At 40.2% G+C, this 16,969-nt stretch overlaps 1 protein-coding gene and 1 long non-coding RNA gene across 4 annotated transcripts in view; one reads left to right on the top strand and one right to left on the bottom strand.

Moving 5' to 3' along the window:
* Positions 1–7,165, bottom strand: part of lovit (loss of visual transmission) — a 21,927-nt gene extending 14,762 nt beyond the window's left edge. The window contains exon 1 of one of the 2 annotated variants that reach the window (XM_022057825.2): positions 7,063–7,165. The gene's annotated coding sequence lies outside the window, so the exon portion shown is untranslated. Of the gene's footprint in view, positions 1–4,513; positions 4,821–7,062 lie in introns of those variants that run through there. The other variant, XM_022057824.2, reaches the window with a different exon arrangement.
* The window catches only part of LOC110826812 (uncharacterized), a 20,665-nt gene that overhangs the window by 1,732 nt on the left and 1,964 nt on the right, over positions 1–16,969 (top strand). The window contains exon 3 of one of the 2 annotated variants that reach the window (XR_002542157.2): positions 8,022–9,065. The exons of the other annotated variant lie outside the window; for it this stretch is intronic. This is a non-coding gene — a long non-coding RNA (uncharacterized LOC110826812). Of the gene's footprint in view, positions 1–8,021; positions 9,066–16,969 lie in introns of those variants that run through there. 2 annotated transcript variants of the gene reach the window in all.

Raw genomic sequence — 16,969 nt, forward strand, 5'->3', positions numbered from 1 at the left:
GTTTTAAAATTCCTATTTTCCTGGCTTGTTTTTTATGTACATATACTTTGTTGAACTGTTGGGGAAAATTATTTAATTTCCGCGGACCACGGGTTAAACACCGCTGCTATGTGATTTGCGCGTTCCATTCTGGCTTGGTTTCAGGCTGTTAAGTGAAAGTAGCTAGCAAAGTAAAATATTGTCTTCGGGGCCAGAAAACATGTTGACATGCATTTGAAGTTTCTTTGAAAAGACAAATGTTTGTCTAGAATATATGGAAACTTCGTTGTCCTGGAAACACCTCACGTGTTTCCAGGAAATCAGGGCTGTGTGGAGATCTTGAGGGACGATCTCATTTCCCGCACTAACTGAATTCCAAGGACGTTTTCCAATTCATCAGTTCGCTCTAGAACATTGCCCAGTGTAACAACATCAAACTAAGAGCTTTTTCCGTTCTTGTCTCAGCTTTTACATCTCAGTTACATTTTCCGTTCACTCTTAGAAGCCTCAATTTAACAAGGAAATCTCAGAACGTGTAAAATATAAATTACCATCGCGGTTTCGCCTTAGTAATGCTAAAAACACAATTTATTTCAAGGATTTAGCCGCATAGAAAATGCCAGTTACTTGCGTAGGTCCTAGACTACTAAACGTTAGCACGGGAGCCATGTTATTGCAAAAACAAAGCCCGAAGACTTGTAGTAGGAATAAGCGATCTGCAGAGAGCGACGTTCCGGGTCAACATTCAAGTCAGAAAAGCAAACCTCTCTTATCCATGCCCTGCCTCACTTCTGGTGTCCTTGATCGCCGCTTGGCTAATCGTGTCATCCGTGCCACTGTTTGGTAACAAAGGACACTACCAAGTCCTTAGATAAAAGTATAAAGTCAATTAATACAATCCAAATGCTGTTGTGTTCCTACGACGAGAATAGTTACTTGATTACGACAAAAATGGATAATTTTACATAATTTTTCTTAAACAAAATCATATCCGCGGTCCATAGACTTCAGCCTACTTTCAAGGAGTGGATATGACTTTCGGAATAGGTGGGCCCTCCACGACCAGACAGAGACCGTCAGACGTTCATGAAGTGACCGCGGAAACGTACCCGAAGACCGAAGATAATGGGAATATTAAGATGATTTGTGATCGGGTCTTCGCAGACATCGCTTCGTCGGTGACAAACACGAGGTATTACAGTAACATTTTCGAATGACCCAGTGACAGAATTTCATGCGCGCTGATGCAATGGACGATGACCACGATTAGATCTTCGCACTTTTGCATTATGAAAGCTCCTAGTTGACATGAAATATATGAGCGCATTACGTAAAATATTTCAGTTGGGGGCCTGAATTGACAAAATTCCCCCAAAAAACCCCTCTTTTCCGCAAAAGTTAATGCCTGCACAGTGAAATCATCGCAAGTCCGTTTCGATTAATCGAATTCTAAGAATAATAGAAACACATTTTCACGTCAACCGCTTGAATTCCAAGAATACAAAACCACTGTCAGTTCTACAAAAAACCCGGTCCAGCTAAGGGGTCGCAGATTATCCGTTTCGAAGTACGAGATGTTTAAACACGTTGCGAAAACCTTCGAATTACTCTATTTTACAACAATTTCGCTTAAGAAACGAGCGTTTGCATGTTCGTCGTAGCAGTGGCGTTGGAAATCGACGTATATTGATCCTAACTACAGCTGTTACAGACAATAATATTTTTACGAAGTCCCATCGCTTATATTCGTGGCCTCCTTCTGAAATGGTGGTGGTGCCACCACGAACACTGTGGTCATTGCAATTAACCCACGTGAGAAAGGTGTTTACTTCTGTGCACATACACTTTACAATCACAAGTAAATTATTTACATAATACATAGACGATAAACTCTTAATCGTCTTTATAGGTCGTGCTCTAGAATTTTTAGCCCGTTCTAGGGATATCTGTTGTTTGACACACTTGCATGTAATTAAAGTATTATTCAGAGATTAAGGCCGCTGACCTTACAGGGAGAGCAAACATTCTTGGACAGAGGTCCTTTAAGAATATTATGAAAACGAAGTGCCCTAGAATTGACCCTTGGGGAACTGTCCCCCCAGTCCGAGTGCCTAAGTTTGGCAGTTTAACGGAGCAGCGGAAAATCCCATGTGGATAGGAAACATTTCCTGGGTTCCAGAGACAACCCTTCAAAAAGAAATATCCTAAGTTGAATGCAAATGATAACAAAATACAAGTTCAAAGCATTATTCCTTGAGCAGAGGACACAGTTTCTTCAAATGACGTGCATCACTCAGAGCCAGTAGACAACGCACTCCGTCTAGTTACGTCACGTTAGGAAGATAATTTACAGGCCCTGAGCCGTCTCAGAAATGAATACTTCGTGAAGCCGAGTCCTTCCTGAGAAGCTGACAGTCGCTCAGCCACTCAAGGAATTCCCAAAAATTTTATGGAACCAGAAGGTTCATTACCGTGCTCACAAGAGCCCGGCACTGGTCCCTATCCTGAGTCAGATGAATCCAGCCCATACCACCCCATCCTATTCCTCAAAATCCATTTTAATATTATCCTCCCATCCCTCTTCCTAGTGATCTCTTTTATTCTCTCCCATGCGGGCTACGTGCCCTGCCCATCTCATCCGCCTTGACTTAATCAATTAATATTTGACTTATGGAGCTCCTCATTAAGCAACTTTCTCCAGCCTCCTAGTAATTCATCTCTCTTAGGACCAAACAGTCACATGGTTCGGATCCCACACCGCCTATCACGTGACAACTAAACAAAGCATACCGACATTAAAAGAATTACCTAAAATGCCACAAAGGAAGTAGAGAGGACGAAAGGCCGTGTTCAAGGTCTACTTATCAGTAATCACAGACCAAGAATTTTTAAATAAAACCTGTGTTTAACCTACAAAGAAGAAGTTTTACGCTGTCTCCGTACATTTTCTACGAGGCTCTTTTGTTAATCAGCAGGTCTTTTAAGGCCTGGGGGGGGGGGGGGGCGCGCCCCTTTCCAAGTTTTGGCGTCTGCTGAGATGTTTTAACCTTCGTTTGCATTCGAGGGCGATCATTACTGATTGCGCCCTTATCTCTTCGGTTTGCTACTGACAGAGTGGAATTTTCCAATCTCTCCTGCACACTAACTTCGTCATGATCTTTGTGGACGTGAATTTGCGTAAGAAATCGAAGGTTAAAGGTCAGACTAACAATGAGACATTCTGAAAAGATGTCCCCCTGATAATTATTTAATTTCAGTCGTAACAAGTGCAGAAATCAGAGTTCGGTCTTCTGTCTCCCAAAAGATAAAATGAACTAGAATGCTTTCGTATATTAAGTGACACTTCACGGCCTCTACAGCACAATTTGGAGATTAAAAAGCCTCGAAGACACCGAACAGCTGAGGTTGGAAACTGAGAGAAAACTTCTTTTACTAGATTTATAAATCAACCGTGTACTCGAACAAAACGGTGTCAGAACTCTTATTGGGAATCAGAAACGTCATAATTCAAACATCAAGGCTTTGACCGGGATGTTCTTTTGTTAAATATTATGTGGTACCGCCTGATTCGACTTCTAATGGTTAAGTGAAGTGTTTTCTTCGCGGTACGGTCTGGATTCGTAAATATTATGAAGACGAGCTTCGGCTTCAAAGGGTTAAGGACCAAGACCCTGTATTTCCGGCCAGCAACCTGCATCTCTCGCGTACTGTATTGGTCGTCAACAAATTATACACTTCAAGGTCACAGCAAACTCATTCTCCGTCGCAGACGACAGGCGGATGAAGACGGCTTACAACTCGCAGCGTATCATTTAGATTTGATTTAGAGCCACGTCTTAAGGTGGTCCTGAAGCATCAGAAACTTTAACAAATTCTTGCAATGGCGACCGCACACGAGTATCACCGCTCTTCCCATGACCACCAGCCTTGAATGACCTTCATAATTGGTATAATAAGCGTAATTTCAGTTTGATAAGGAGATTACCGTGGACCTTCACCCTTCACCCCCTGGCCGTCCCTGTCCTGAGCCACATTAATTCAAGCGAGACATCCCCTCCTAAATTGTCATCTACACTTTGGTCGTCCGAGTGGTCGCTTTTAAAAATAATTTTGTGCAGTTCTCATATGCCCTTTTCGTCCTTTTCGATACTCCATTTACGTGACCAAGTTTAACACCAATAGAAAGCAATGTAATATTACTTTCGTAATAAAATTATATCGTTTCTTAAAATATATAAATATATGATTGGTTGTCTTACTGTCACCTTTAGAATGCACAACACCTGATCACCAATTGGTACTTAAGCTTAATATTATCTTAATTATGTCACAATAATTTATTCCAGCGTTTGGGGTTAACATCGGTAGAAAAATGTTTGATAACATTCTGTTAAAGTTAAGTTATCTTTACCGGTATTTATCGCAGTTAAATTTACATAAAAAATATAACAATAAAATGAGTTTGTTCCAATAACATACACAATTAACATGAATAAATTATGTATGAAACGTAAACAAACAAACAAAGACTTACTTTTTTCTGAATGTTTTCTAAGTTTAAGAAATCCGTCTTCCCATCACGAATTAAGGAAACTCACAGATGCTTCAATCTGTGAAAAGTCACGTTTAACGAACGAATACACGAAGTTATGTAAGTTTCACATTTTTCACTTATTTTAGTTATATACTTAGTTAATTGTTACATAAAAGCTCAGGCACGACCTAACCTAAAAGAGGCAGACAGACTGAAGACTGCGCCGGTCGCGAGGCGACTGTGTTTTGTTCACTTAACTCCTGCTTTGGAAGGAACAGGCGAGCATCGTGACTGGACTGAATCCTCGCCCCGTCAACTCGATATAAGTACTATCGATCTACGCCATTTCACTGTTAAATACAAGCCCTGAACTGTTATGTCTATTTTCTGACTCCCCAATGATACGAGTTTATTTGTCTCTGTTACTGACAAGTTAGGTAAAGAGTTCAGAAGTTTGATGGGGAAATGCGAAACGTCCAGTTGGAGATTTGTTAGAATTCTTATCTATTTTATTTGTAGTTGCACGTGATAGCAATTTCAGTTTTATCGAAGCACGAAGAAAAAGACAGAACATTATTTCAGTGTGAGCAAATATATTGTTTAACATTATCTAGAACCAAATCTGAAAAAAACAAAAACAAATTTATTACGAATTTAGTGTGGATTTCGTATTCATAGTAACGACGTGATGCATAATTATTCATGTTCCGTATCGATTGATCGATTTACATTTCGGAACATTTACACAACATGTTTCGGTTTTTATAAAACCATCATCAGGTGGAAAAACAAACGTAATGAAACATCACCAAAAAACTACAGAAATCATAATTGAGTTTTAAGTTCTTAGATATATTTTACACCTGATGATGGTTTTATAAAAACCGAAACATGTTGTGTAAATGTTCCGAAATGTAAATCGATCAATCGATATGGAACATGAATGATATTTTATTATCTTAATTATAAGAAATTTTAAATATTGTGATCAGACAGATTAAAATAAATAATTGTTATAATATTCACAATATGACGCAATTACACTATCTTGTGATATTAAATACTGATGCATTTCATGTATCAGCACCGGAAACAAGAATTGTCATTTTCATTTATACATTTTATTGAAATGTTCCTTGTATTGTCATCAGCAAAGCACTCGCCTTCCAATGTTCAAAACATTTCCTACCGAATCTTTTTAACAGGTTAATAATTTATTCGGTATCGATATTGAGTTGCAGTCGAGAATGTAGATTAACTCTCTTATTGGTCCAAGAATACACAAGTTTCCTGCTTTACCGGAATATTATCATCACTTATTCTTCTTTCATTATAATAGATTTTCTATTCTGCACTGATAGTATTTGGCGACTGTGCCGACAGCACGGTAGGACCTTACGGCTATGCTCGTTCACTGCGTCGGTTACCGCGTTTAAAATTCCTAGCGGCACAGCCGCCAAATACCCTCACTGCATTATCTGACGATGCTATATCAGATGCGGTGGCTACACAAATCTATAAGACATGACAGAATATTAATATCGTTTCCACATTAATTTCGTTAGAGATTTCCGATCCGTAATGATGCTCTTATTTTCTGATGCACTTCGCTATGTAGACACTTAATTATTTCAGTCACTATTTTGTTTCATTTATGATATCTAAGTTGTCCCTCATTTGACACAGTCCCGTCACTGATTCATTCCGTTTATTACACAGCCCCCTAACACCCTAGGTGGTCACACGAATTTATTCCTAAATGCGCTTTAGTGACCTTAATTATATGTGCATTTTACGTAGAAAGTTATGGAGGAACAAAACTTTCGCAGAGAAAAGTGTCAGAAAATATGTATTATCCTAATAACAGCGAATAATAACGATGAAAATGTAAATCCCGGAAAAGTGTGTAAGAACGCACGGAGTCCTCGTCTCGCCCTTCTCGGTTATTGTCCAAAAGGTTTCCTCGAAGACATACAACAGCAATGGAAAAGTTCCTTGGTCTTGCGGGTCCTCAGCAGCAAATATCGCTAGCAGTCAATTCTGTTTTTTAAATATGATATGAATGTCGGAAAATTTTTGTTGCCTTCTTCCGAATTATTCTCCGAGAGTTTAGTTTTCTGTTTCTATGTCGTATTTATCCTGCCCTCTGCATATTATCTCAACTTTCTTACATCGAAGGTGCTGCCACAATCCGGAAAAAAAAAACAAATTGATCAGCATGTGGGACAGATACATGAAAATATGCTTTAAAGCATACCAGCGAAATATTGGTCACGAATAACATGTTTAAAAGGTTCCTATTTACAAGTCTAATTTCCTCCGCGGAGGCCCACAAACCAAATATTTAATGTACGATAAGCTTTAAAAGTTTTCCACAATCTTCAACTGTTGCTTAATTCACAAGAACGAAACTGGTACAAAGACATCCACAAACCTGATGATTTAGTCACGTGCTCAGCAATTATACTTTAGGAGGTCCCGAGTTCGATCTCTAAACAACCGTATTCAATGACTTTCTCTAAATTTTCTTCAGTAACTCCGTAACTTACCAGCTCTTTAAATCAGGTCACGACCACTGCCTTGTATGCCTTTACACAGACGACGTTCGCTGTCGAACCTACTCCGATAATGACCACCGTTAAGAGACTAAAATAATTATCTTCAGTGTTACGAGTTACGCAACTCTCGGCAACTGGTGGTTATCAGCAACCTCGACACGCTGAGACCGATTCGGGTTATCATTGTCTCTTCCCTCATTACGTTTCTGACCCTAGTAAACCCAGGAGATCATCACGGAATTCTCTCATTAAAGCGTGACCTTGAAATACAACTATTAATGTAGCAACAAAAGATCCGAAGAGATTATAAAATAAGTGCGTCTCCTATTTCTCTCATCTCCTTCCTAACCCCCGCACTTTCCTTCTTTCCTTCTTTCCTTCTTTCCTTCTTTTCTTCTTTTCTTCTTTCCTTAATTGTGGTTTCTTGTTACCTTAATACCTACTTAAAAAAAAGAGGTTAGGTCCCTCCTAGTCACTTCCAATTAGTGCGTATTGAGATTTTACATGTCTAAAGAAAACTCTCAGTTTTACTTAAATCAACATCCTTTAGTAACAATTAATATAAAATTTGCCCAATCAATAATTCAGCTGAATTCCTTTCAGATACTCAAAGATCCAGTGCCTTAGTAACAGCACTGACTTAAAAATTATTATCTCACTAGAAACTGATATTTATGAAACTTGGAAAATTTTTCCATGTCCTTCAAAGGCGTATGCACGAGCGCACTTGAGGCTCCACGCATTTGTGACCTCGGTCTAGACTTCAGACGTGACCTCAGCTCCACGGCCCGGTAGTTTATCTAACCTATCATTCAGCCACGACGTTCTAAAATGTTAGTGATGGCTAATAGAAAACCCCAAATGGGAATCGAATCCCGGCCGTAAGAGTCCGTGACTTCACGTTGCATTTGTGTGAGTTTGCTCAAATTAATTTTTGTTTGGATTCCCAGTTCATGAAGCTTGAAACCTCGACAGCCCTCGACACTCGGCGTCAGAACTCCGAAGCTACGAAGTATTTCACTAGCATTTGTCCCGCTCTGGTAGGACTCCTTGGATGAGGGATCGGCCCTTCGCGAGGCCTCTACCTGTACACAACACAGCATCCATGGCTTGAGTGGGATTCGAACCCACGGTCCCAGCGGCACAAGGCCCACGACACTGTGACGACTAAATGAAAAATATTCATGACCATTTTAACCAGAGAATACGAAAGTCATTTATGTTTTCAATTATCTGTATGACAAAACAAAATTGTAAGTACTTGCCGACTCGCCTTTGACTCATTATAATGTTCAATCCACTCGTCGGGAACAAAGCAACTCAGGCCGGTATTGGTACACGGACCTTTGCTTACAGACCTCCACTAAGAGGATTTCCCTCACTGAATTTCTGCCCACTCGACGGGGCAGAGCTCTTTCGTCACAGGAAAGAAGCCAAACCACGACTAATTCCGGTCCGACGCTCAAATCGGATCAGGAACGTCGCCGTCGCTTGCTGGAAGTAAGGCCTCATTTCGAAACGTCGTAAGCCGATATAATTATCAGCGTCCTGTCTCGCAGTTACGAACGCACGCAGCTGTGACGTCACGTGGTCTTTCATTTGGATAAACAACGTTTCGGAGGAACATATCGTCTTCTTTTTCAGGGCGAAAGATGAAGCGGAACTTTTTTTCAGTGTTCTGTCTGAGGACAGGTCCATATGAACAGGATCCTTCCATCCTTTTCTCGGACTGGGACCTGTTCATATACGTTCTTGGCAGATGATCCAGAAGTGGTTTGCCATTGCCTTCTTCTGTGTGTGAATGGAGTAATTGTTGGGATGCCACGGAGGAAAACTCCGTGTTGCCTAGACCACGGCCTTGCCCAACACAAGTTATAAATTCGGGCACCGCCGGGAATCGAACCCGAGACCCCAGGATTACAAGGCCAGCGTTCTAACCGCTACAGAGTGATAAAGCCAAGGAAACAGCAGCCCATTATGAGTGCGTCTGTCTCTCCCCCCCCCCCCCCCCCCCCGAGGCCCCTCATGGTCCTTAAACACGAATTGCCCACAAGAAAATTTGTATGGTGTGTCAGGAAATAGCCGGGGGTGGAGGGATTTTTAAGTATCGTAGAGAATGGGACATGTAAATATATTTTGACTATCGCTGTCATAAAAAGCGAGACAATGCTTCCCTAAATAAATGTTTTTTAAGGTTTAATGAGATCTTTTAGGGATTTACGAAATAACTAAGACTGTGGTATTAAAGAGACAAGATCTTTGTCGACATCCCATCCTCACAACACGTCTTCTTCGAAGATGCATCTTAATGTTATCCTCCTGCGTACTTCTCGGCCACACAGTCAGTTATATTAATATTGACACAATTTCATTAGATTTTGAAGTTATGTATAGTTTGATTATAAACTAATTAATTAATTTTTAATTTATTTTATATTATTTAGAACACATTCTTTGCCAGATGTTTTCCTAACCAAAATTCTGCACGCATTTCCTTCTTTCTCCGCCATCGAAGCCCACGTGACTTCTGCGAATCTCAGGAACTGAGGTCTCGAATCCGGAAAGTGTTCCAAGTTCGAGTCCCGCTGAAGACGATTTCAGTAGATCGAATCGGTACAGATCGACGCAAAGAACAAAGCACATACTAAAATCTAGGATCTCAAACACAGAATCGGTCCTTGTTTCGAGTACCGGCGACTGCAGAGGGTTTAGAAATAACAGATTTGCCGTACTCAAAATACGTGTGAGTGATTAGGCCTATACTAGTCTGTGGGGACGAGAACATTTGTGGCGAGACGTTCGTCGACTTTCCTCGGAATAACACTGCCGGTGTTCTGCTACCAAATGCATATTTCACACAGCTATATTTTATCTTAAAGAGACAGAGATTAAGCCGTCTCATAAATCAACGCACACTTCATTTAAAGCGTCGCCGTTCCACCAAGTTCCCCGAAGAAATCATCAGGATGGAAGCCTCTCACTTACACCACAGTGCACCTGAGACCTTGGCGCCTGAGAGACTCCGTCGCTGACTGATTCTTCCCAAGAGACTAGATCAGCTGACCAACTCTGCTTTAGCGTCTGAATCTTAGCGCCTTTTGCCACCACAATATTATGTGAGATAGCGAGTCTATTATTAATACGATTACACACAACATTTAGGGCTCTCTGAGCGCAAGCTAAGATGCACGAAAACAATATTTTCCTTTGGTAAGAAAAGACAGAGTGCTTATGGAATCACCATTCTGTGTGTCCCACACTTTAAACTTTTTAACCGCCGGCCGATTTTAACGAAATTTAGTATGAACATTGTATCATAATTGATCCTCTGATTCATACCTTCTAATTTCGTTGAAATTGATAAAATTAATCCACGTGGATAAGTAAATAAATTAATCCGTAAATATTAAAACGCAATATTAGAAGCAAAAACGATTTGAGATTTTGTTAGAAATGTGAATATTGATGATCTGGATTAATGATGGAGGCAGTAGAAACCTCTGAAACGTCGGTAAACTTCTACGACACTAATGGCGCTTAAAGCCCAGAAGACAGACATATTTGGACTCACGGCCGTGAGAATCTCGACTCTAACTTACATGATTTCTGTTCAAACTCTCATACGTTTCTAGAGGCCATTTTAATATTATTCTCCATTCGAAGCCTGTGTTTTCCGGCTTCCCTTGTGCGATATCGCATTTTTCTTAACATGACAAACCTCGCTATGATTATTCTCCTCCGTCCTTCCTATTCCATCCACACAGTTTTATCGGCATTTTGTATAAGCGTGCGTTTGCTTACTTAAGACGACTACGAGAGAACACGAGTTTCCTTTCAGGATTCACAGTCCTTGGTTCTTATCTACGATTGAAATTCAACCACACGAGGCATCAGTTGTGCCACATCCATAAAACTTGTTTTAAACATTTACATAAATCACAACTGTCAAACTTTACGTAAGAAAGACGTTCATGTAATGCCTTTTTATCTTACTCAATTCATAAAGACGCTTGACAGAGGACAACAACGCTAGCCTAACCTAACCTAACCTAACCTAAACTAAACAAACCTAACCTAACCTAACCTAACCTAATGAAACTAACGTAACCTAACCTAACCTAACTAACCTAACCTAACCTAACCTAACCTAAACTAAACTAACCTAACCTAACCTAACCTAACCTAACCTAACCTAATGGAACTAACCTAACCTAACCTAACCAAACTAACCTAACCTAACCTAACCAAACTAACCTAACCTAACCTAACCTAACCTAACCTAATGGAACTAACCTAACCTAACCTAACCAAACTAACCTAACCTAACCTAACCTAACCTAACCTAATGGAACTAACCTAACCTAACCTAACCTAACCTAACCAAACTAACCTAACCTAACCTAACCAAACTAACCTAACCTAACCTAACCTAACCTAACCTAATGGAACTAACCTAACCTAACCTAACCAAACTAACCTAACCTAACCTAACCAAACTAACCTAACCTAACCTTACCTAACCTAACCTCAGAGATGTATAAGCAAACACCCACCTTGTTGCGATGGACGAAACAATGCTTCGTATTTTGTGGGCCTTCCTTTGGTATTTCTCATTGGTCTTTCAAGAAAGGTTTGAGAAGTTGTTACGTTGTTAACAACAGATCATAGATGAATGGTTATGTTTCACAGAAGACAACAAACATATTCTGACCATGGTTAAGCATAAAACTGGTCTTAAATTTGATGCAAATAATAAAAAGTTTTAAAAGGATTTAGTAGATTAAATTGGGGACACGTATTTAGCAATTGACACCATCTGTTAAAATCTCGTAACAAAGAAAGCTGTTTTTAGTAAATGGTAACAATAGAAACGGTTAGTATGACACACTGTTACCTGAACCTGCTCAAGCCACGAAGCAGCGAAATTTAGTCGAAATATCTGAACGCAAGATCCCACGTAGGAAATGCAGGCGTAGACGAAAGAATCCTTTTAAATATTGTCTTTAATGTAACGGAGTGACTGATATTTGTGAAGCCACAGCGCAAATACGTCGTTTATGGGACATCAGACACAGACTTGAACCGAGGCCTGCGTTTTCGATGATTTCTTTGCTCCTAAAATGCTGACGTCGCCTCTCCGAGTTCTTTTGAGTCAACTGCAACGTGCGAGCCGGTTTCTTTACTTTCAGACAGAAAACAGAACGCAAATAAAAGTGTCCGAACAGCGAAGAGGTTTCTTTACTTTCAGACTTTCTTTAATATACAATACGAAGGGAAGGTAATTTGATATTTCAACAGAATATTTTGTAAGTACTGTAAGATTCGTAGGATATCTAAGACTGCTGTTGGTAGATAGTCCCAATGCCAGAACAAATTTCATCACAATCCGTCCATTGGTTTTCCAGAGGTCATCGAGTTGGATCATCCGGACAGACCAGCCCATAATTCATTCTCTCGATATAAAAATGCAAAGAACGCATAATAAAAACAGAGGAACGAAGGTGTCTTGCAATTTAACGCAGAGACCGGCATTCTCATGAAAGAATTTCCCACTTTAATAATATTCCCGTTAAACAAGTGGAGAGAAAGGGCCGTCAACATTTCACAGAGACGTTCCAGCCTCCTCTGTGTCCAAGGTTTTTTGGCAATGGCGGTCGCCTTATTACAACAGCCTGACTCGGATTTCGTACTTCGATTGTTTTTAAGTAGGCCCAAAGCTTCTTTCGTCAATTGTTTTGCTGTACCAATTAGCCACGACCCCCCTTCTCATGTCAGCGAGCTCTTCACAAGGCTTAATCTAAACCTCTTCATCTCACGCTCTAATTAAGACCTACGATAAAAGCCGATTTGTTTAGAAGCGATTTATTGAAATTAGATTCAGTGGCGTCGTGCTTAAAACAGATCAGCACTCACTCGGAGATATATTTAAATTTCAAAGCGACTTTGTAATCTGCCAGAAAATTTTCTTATGGCTTATCAGTTAAGAGTAATCACACAGGTAGGTCTGTTATTCATTTGTTTAAGAAGCAGGTTTTAAACAACATTTATTTGTCTGACAAAATATGGGTCATCCACGTGAACTTCCCTCGATAACTTCTTTCGAAGAAGTTATTTTGGGTTGCGATTCCGTGTGAAGTAGATTATTCTAGGAAATATACTGTCTCCATCCTCAGGGCTGAATAAAAATATATTAATTATACTTAAAAATAAAATCACAGCTGGCTAAATGAAGCACTGACGTCAAAAAATATTAATATTCGCAGAATGTAAGAAATTAATTAAAATTCGCACGTGTTGGGTAACTTAACCTAATCACATGACGTCCATGAAGAACTTAAATATATAATATAATTCAAGTCTATACACAAACTTTAAATTGTTGATGTTAAAATTTAAAATTAATATTGATATTTTGCGCTATTCATCGTTATTACGATGAATAGCGCAAAATATCAATATTAATTTTAAATTTTAACATCAACAATTTAAAGTTTGTGTATAGACTTGAATTATATTATATATTTGAATTTAAAACACAAACATGACGCATTTAAACTATAAAAATGAAGAACTTAATAAAGAAAATTTCGTTATTTTTCGAGACGAAACGGACATGGTCATCCTCACGTGTGAGTTAGCATCGGACACATCTCGCACGCGGCCCCACAGAACTTACGTCAAAATCATTCGTCTTACGTTCTTGTCAATCAGAAGAAGTAAACCTCGCAGTTTCTTCGCTCCACGAAGGGAGAGACGTATTCTTTACGAGCGTCGTATTACGTTCAACTGCCTGGCGTCGTTCGAGTCATATGACGTCAAATAAAGTCGCATTTGCCGGGTACAACACAGCATCCGGATAAAAGGGCGAGCTTTTATTGAAACAGTAAATCTAAGTCCGCATCATCCTGACATTTGTCAGCCTTTTGTTTTGCGTTTATTTGGAAAAAGGACTCAGTTACATTCGACGTATAAATAAATCTCTCAGAATAGGGGGGGGGGGGGAGGCCTCGGCGATGCGAAACCTCATTTCGGTCTCCTGCTTTCATATCAAAGCGGCTGCATTAGTTGTTCCAGATGACAGAAAGATCTTAAAGTTAAGCTTCTTACTTCAATGCGAAACCCGGAGAAACAGAGAAAGGATTAGTTACTTTAGACCTCAGACAGGAAGCATCTTCGGGCAAATGAGGGCCAACAAATGTGGAAGGAGATATGACCCCAAATAACGCACTAAAGGATAAAATAAAAAGAAATCAGGTTTCAAGTTGCGTCATTTGTAATTTTATCGAAGGAAATACCCAGGAAGTGCTCGCCGGTCGGGCTTAATCACTATTTCAGACGATGTAACCATTAAGAAGGATTTGAGGTTTTCACGGCGGTGACTCTGAAGATGGCTGTCTTCTGGGTTGTCGTGTCGTGTAGTCTGACAGAACGTTACCGACGTTTCGGAGGTCCTTGCTGCCTCCGAAACGTCGATAAACTTTTACCAGGGCGATGATACAGGCAGCAAGGACTTCTGAAACGTCGGTAAAGTATCAAAAGACTGTCTCCATTTTCAGGGCGATTACGGAAGCAGAAATGACCTCTGAAACGTCGGTAAATTAGTAAAAGACTGCCTCAATCATCAGGGCGATGATGGAGGCAGCGAGTTTCTCCGAAACGTCGGTAAACTTCTACCAGACTGCACGGCGCTACAATCCATAATACAGAAATCTTCTGAGGTGATCAGTGATCAGCAGGAAAAACAGGCCCTCATTGCCTCAGATACAAAGTTCACAAACTTTCATGTACGTTTCAAATTTGGGTTATGGTCGCCGAACTCAGCGTAGCAAAAGACGCCCTTGTTATTTGAATTCTGACCGTGTTCCTTATTCCTCCGAACTTCGCGCCTTATCCGCGTGATGGCGGAACTGAAAAACACGTCTGGCTCACCATTCTTCGATTTGAATAAACGTGGATTCACGCCAGATCACATTTTCCGAGATTTGATTTATTTCCCAAAAGACTGCGTATCAGACACGAGCATTTGGTTAAACATAAGACTGTCGAAGTATTGTTGGTGGAAGCCTCTGAACATGTCTCCACGGACTGGACCTCGCAGTCAGTGACCCTGTCCTCGAGATTAATTACGTCGATAATGTCTCCTTGAAGAAGAGTACAATTTGTATTCTTTTTCGTCAGAAGTACAATATTAACCTAAAGCGTGTGCTTGATCACTGAGTTCGAGACTAAATGCCATCGGGCATGCGCTGTGAGTTAGGTCAAAGTTCGTGCTGTCTGGCATGGTTTAAAATTCCTTATCGTTCAGTGCCAGACCGCTGGCAATGACCTAAAGAGAGAAACTGAACACAGAGTCACCTACTTAACGGAACTTCCTAGGACTGGAGAGGCTTACGTCATTGGCAGACGCTCGCAAGCTCTTGGAATTCAAATAAAGAAAATTTTGATTCAGGCTGTTCTAATTCCGAAAAACATTTTCAAAAGTTTCTGAATTCGCTAACACACGGACCTCATGTGATATCATACCTTTACGCAAGGAATGTAACAGATAAAACAAGGTCATTTTTTTCGAGTCTGTGAAAACCTAACCGAACCTAACCTAACCCAACCCAACCCAAACTAACCGAACCTAATCGAACCTAACCTAACCTAACCTAACCTAACCTAACCGAACCTAACCGAACCTAACCGAACCTAACCTAACCTAACCTAACCTAGCTTAACCTAACCGAACCTAACCGAACCTAACCGAACCTAACCTAACCGAACCTAACCTTCAGGTCTTCAAATCATCCTAAGATTGACAGTATTGAAGGCGAGTCCTAGTAGACTAAACTGATAAAGTACTTGGAAGTTTAGATGAAATTAAATGGCCGACAGATTCAGATATTTGTTTGAGAGACGCCCCACATCATAACTCTGGAAAAAAAGTTAAAATATGAGTGACATTGCTCAACAGCAAATTCAACTACAGAGCAAGGAGTCGAAGCGATCGACGGAGCTGACACACTGACCACATCTAGAGCAGAAAGATGTTTAAAGTTTGTTCAGAAGCGCGAACTCACTCAGACCCACCCGGTAGTTTTCTAAAAGACCACGAACCTCGGCTGTTACATTCTCGCCCGGAATCATTCGCTCGGTGTTTGACAGGGGAAGAAGGACGCCAAGTTACTTATCACAGCAAATAGATCGATTCTCACATAAACACGAGAGAACTCGAGGATCTGCCGATTCTAGCAAATGCGTGGAAACACATCGACTAATTCACCAGCAATTTCAGGAAAGCATCAAAATCACAATTACTGTAGATTACGCTAATAATTCTTATGTTTATTCGGAATCATAATGACTTAAGTCTCATTTGCACGTATTTTCAATTAATAAAAATTGTTTTATCTACTTTTTTGTCCACGTGTTCTAGAAATTCTTTCTGTAGTCCGACACGTGTCGGCGTAGCTTACTCTGGCGTTAAATCCATCAGCACGTACGCATTTAAACTTCCGGAACTGAGAACTTCCATTTCTGGTGAAGGAAAGAATTTGATCCATTCCGTTCGACGTCTTTTTGACGGCGAAATTTCAACTACGGGAAGAGTTAATCATGTCTTTATCTTCTCCGGAGATTTCATGTAATTCTGTATGGAAGAATTGAAATGAAATCAGCGCTTACATGAAGTCATTGTTATTATTAGTAATAGTAGTTAAGAGTTAGTTACAAGGAAATTAGTATGATGTTTATTTAAATGTACGCCCTGATGATGGAGGTAGTAAGGACCTCTGAAACGTCCGTAAAGTTCTGCACGGCGTAACAACCCAGAAGACAGCGACCTTCAGACTCACCGCCGTGAAGAACTCAAATCCTGCCTAGAACTGACTTTTCTGGATTTCGAACTGACAGTAAC

The sequence above is a fragment of the Zootermopsis nevadensis genome, unplaced genomic scaffold, assembly GCF_977971745.1.
Source record: "Zootermopsis nevadensis isolate Lab colony 2312 unplaced genomic scaffold, Znev_1.0 Znev_ptg000021l, whole genome shotgun sequence".
NCBI classification, from domain to species: domain Eukaryota; kingdom Metazoa; phylum Arthropoda; class Insecta; order Blattodea; family Termopsidae; genus Zootermopsis; species Zootermopsis nevadensis.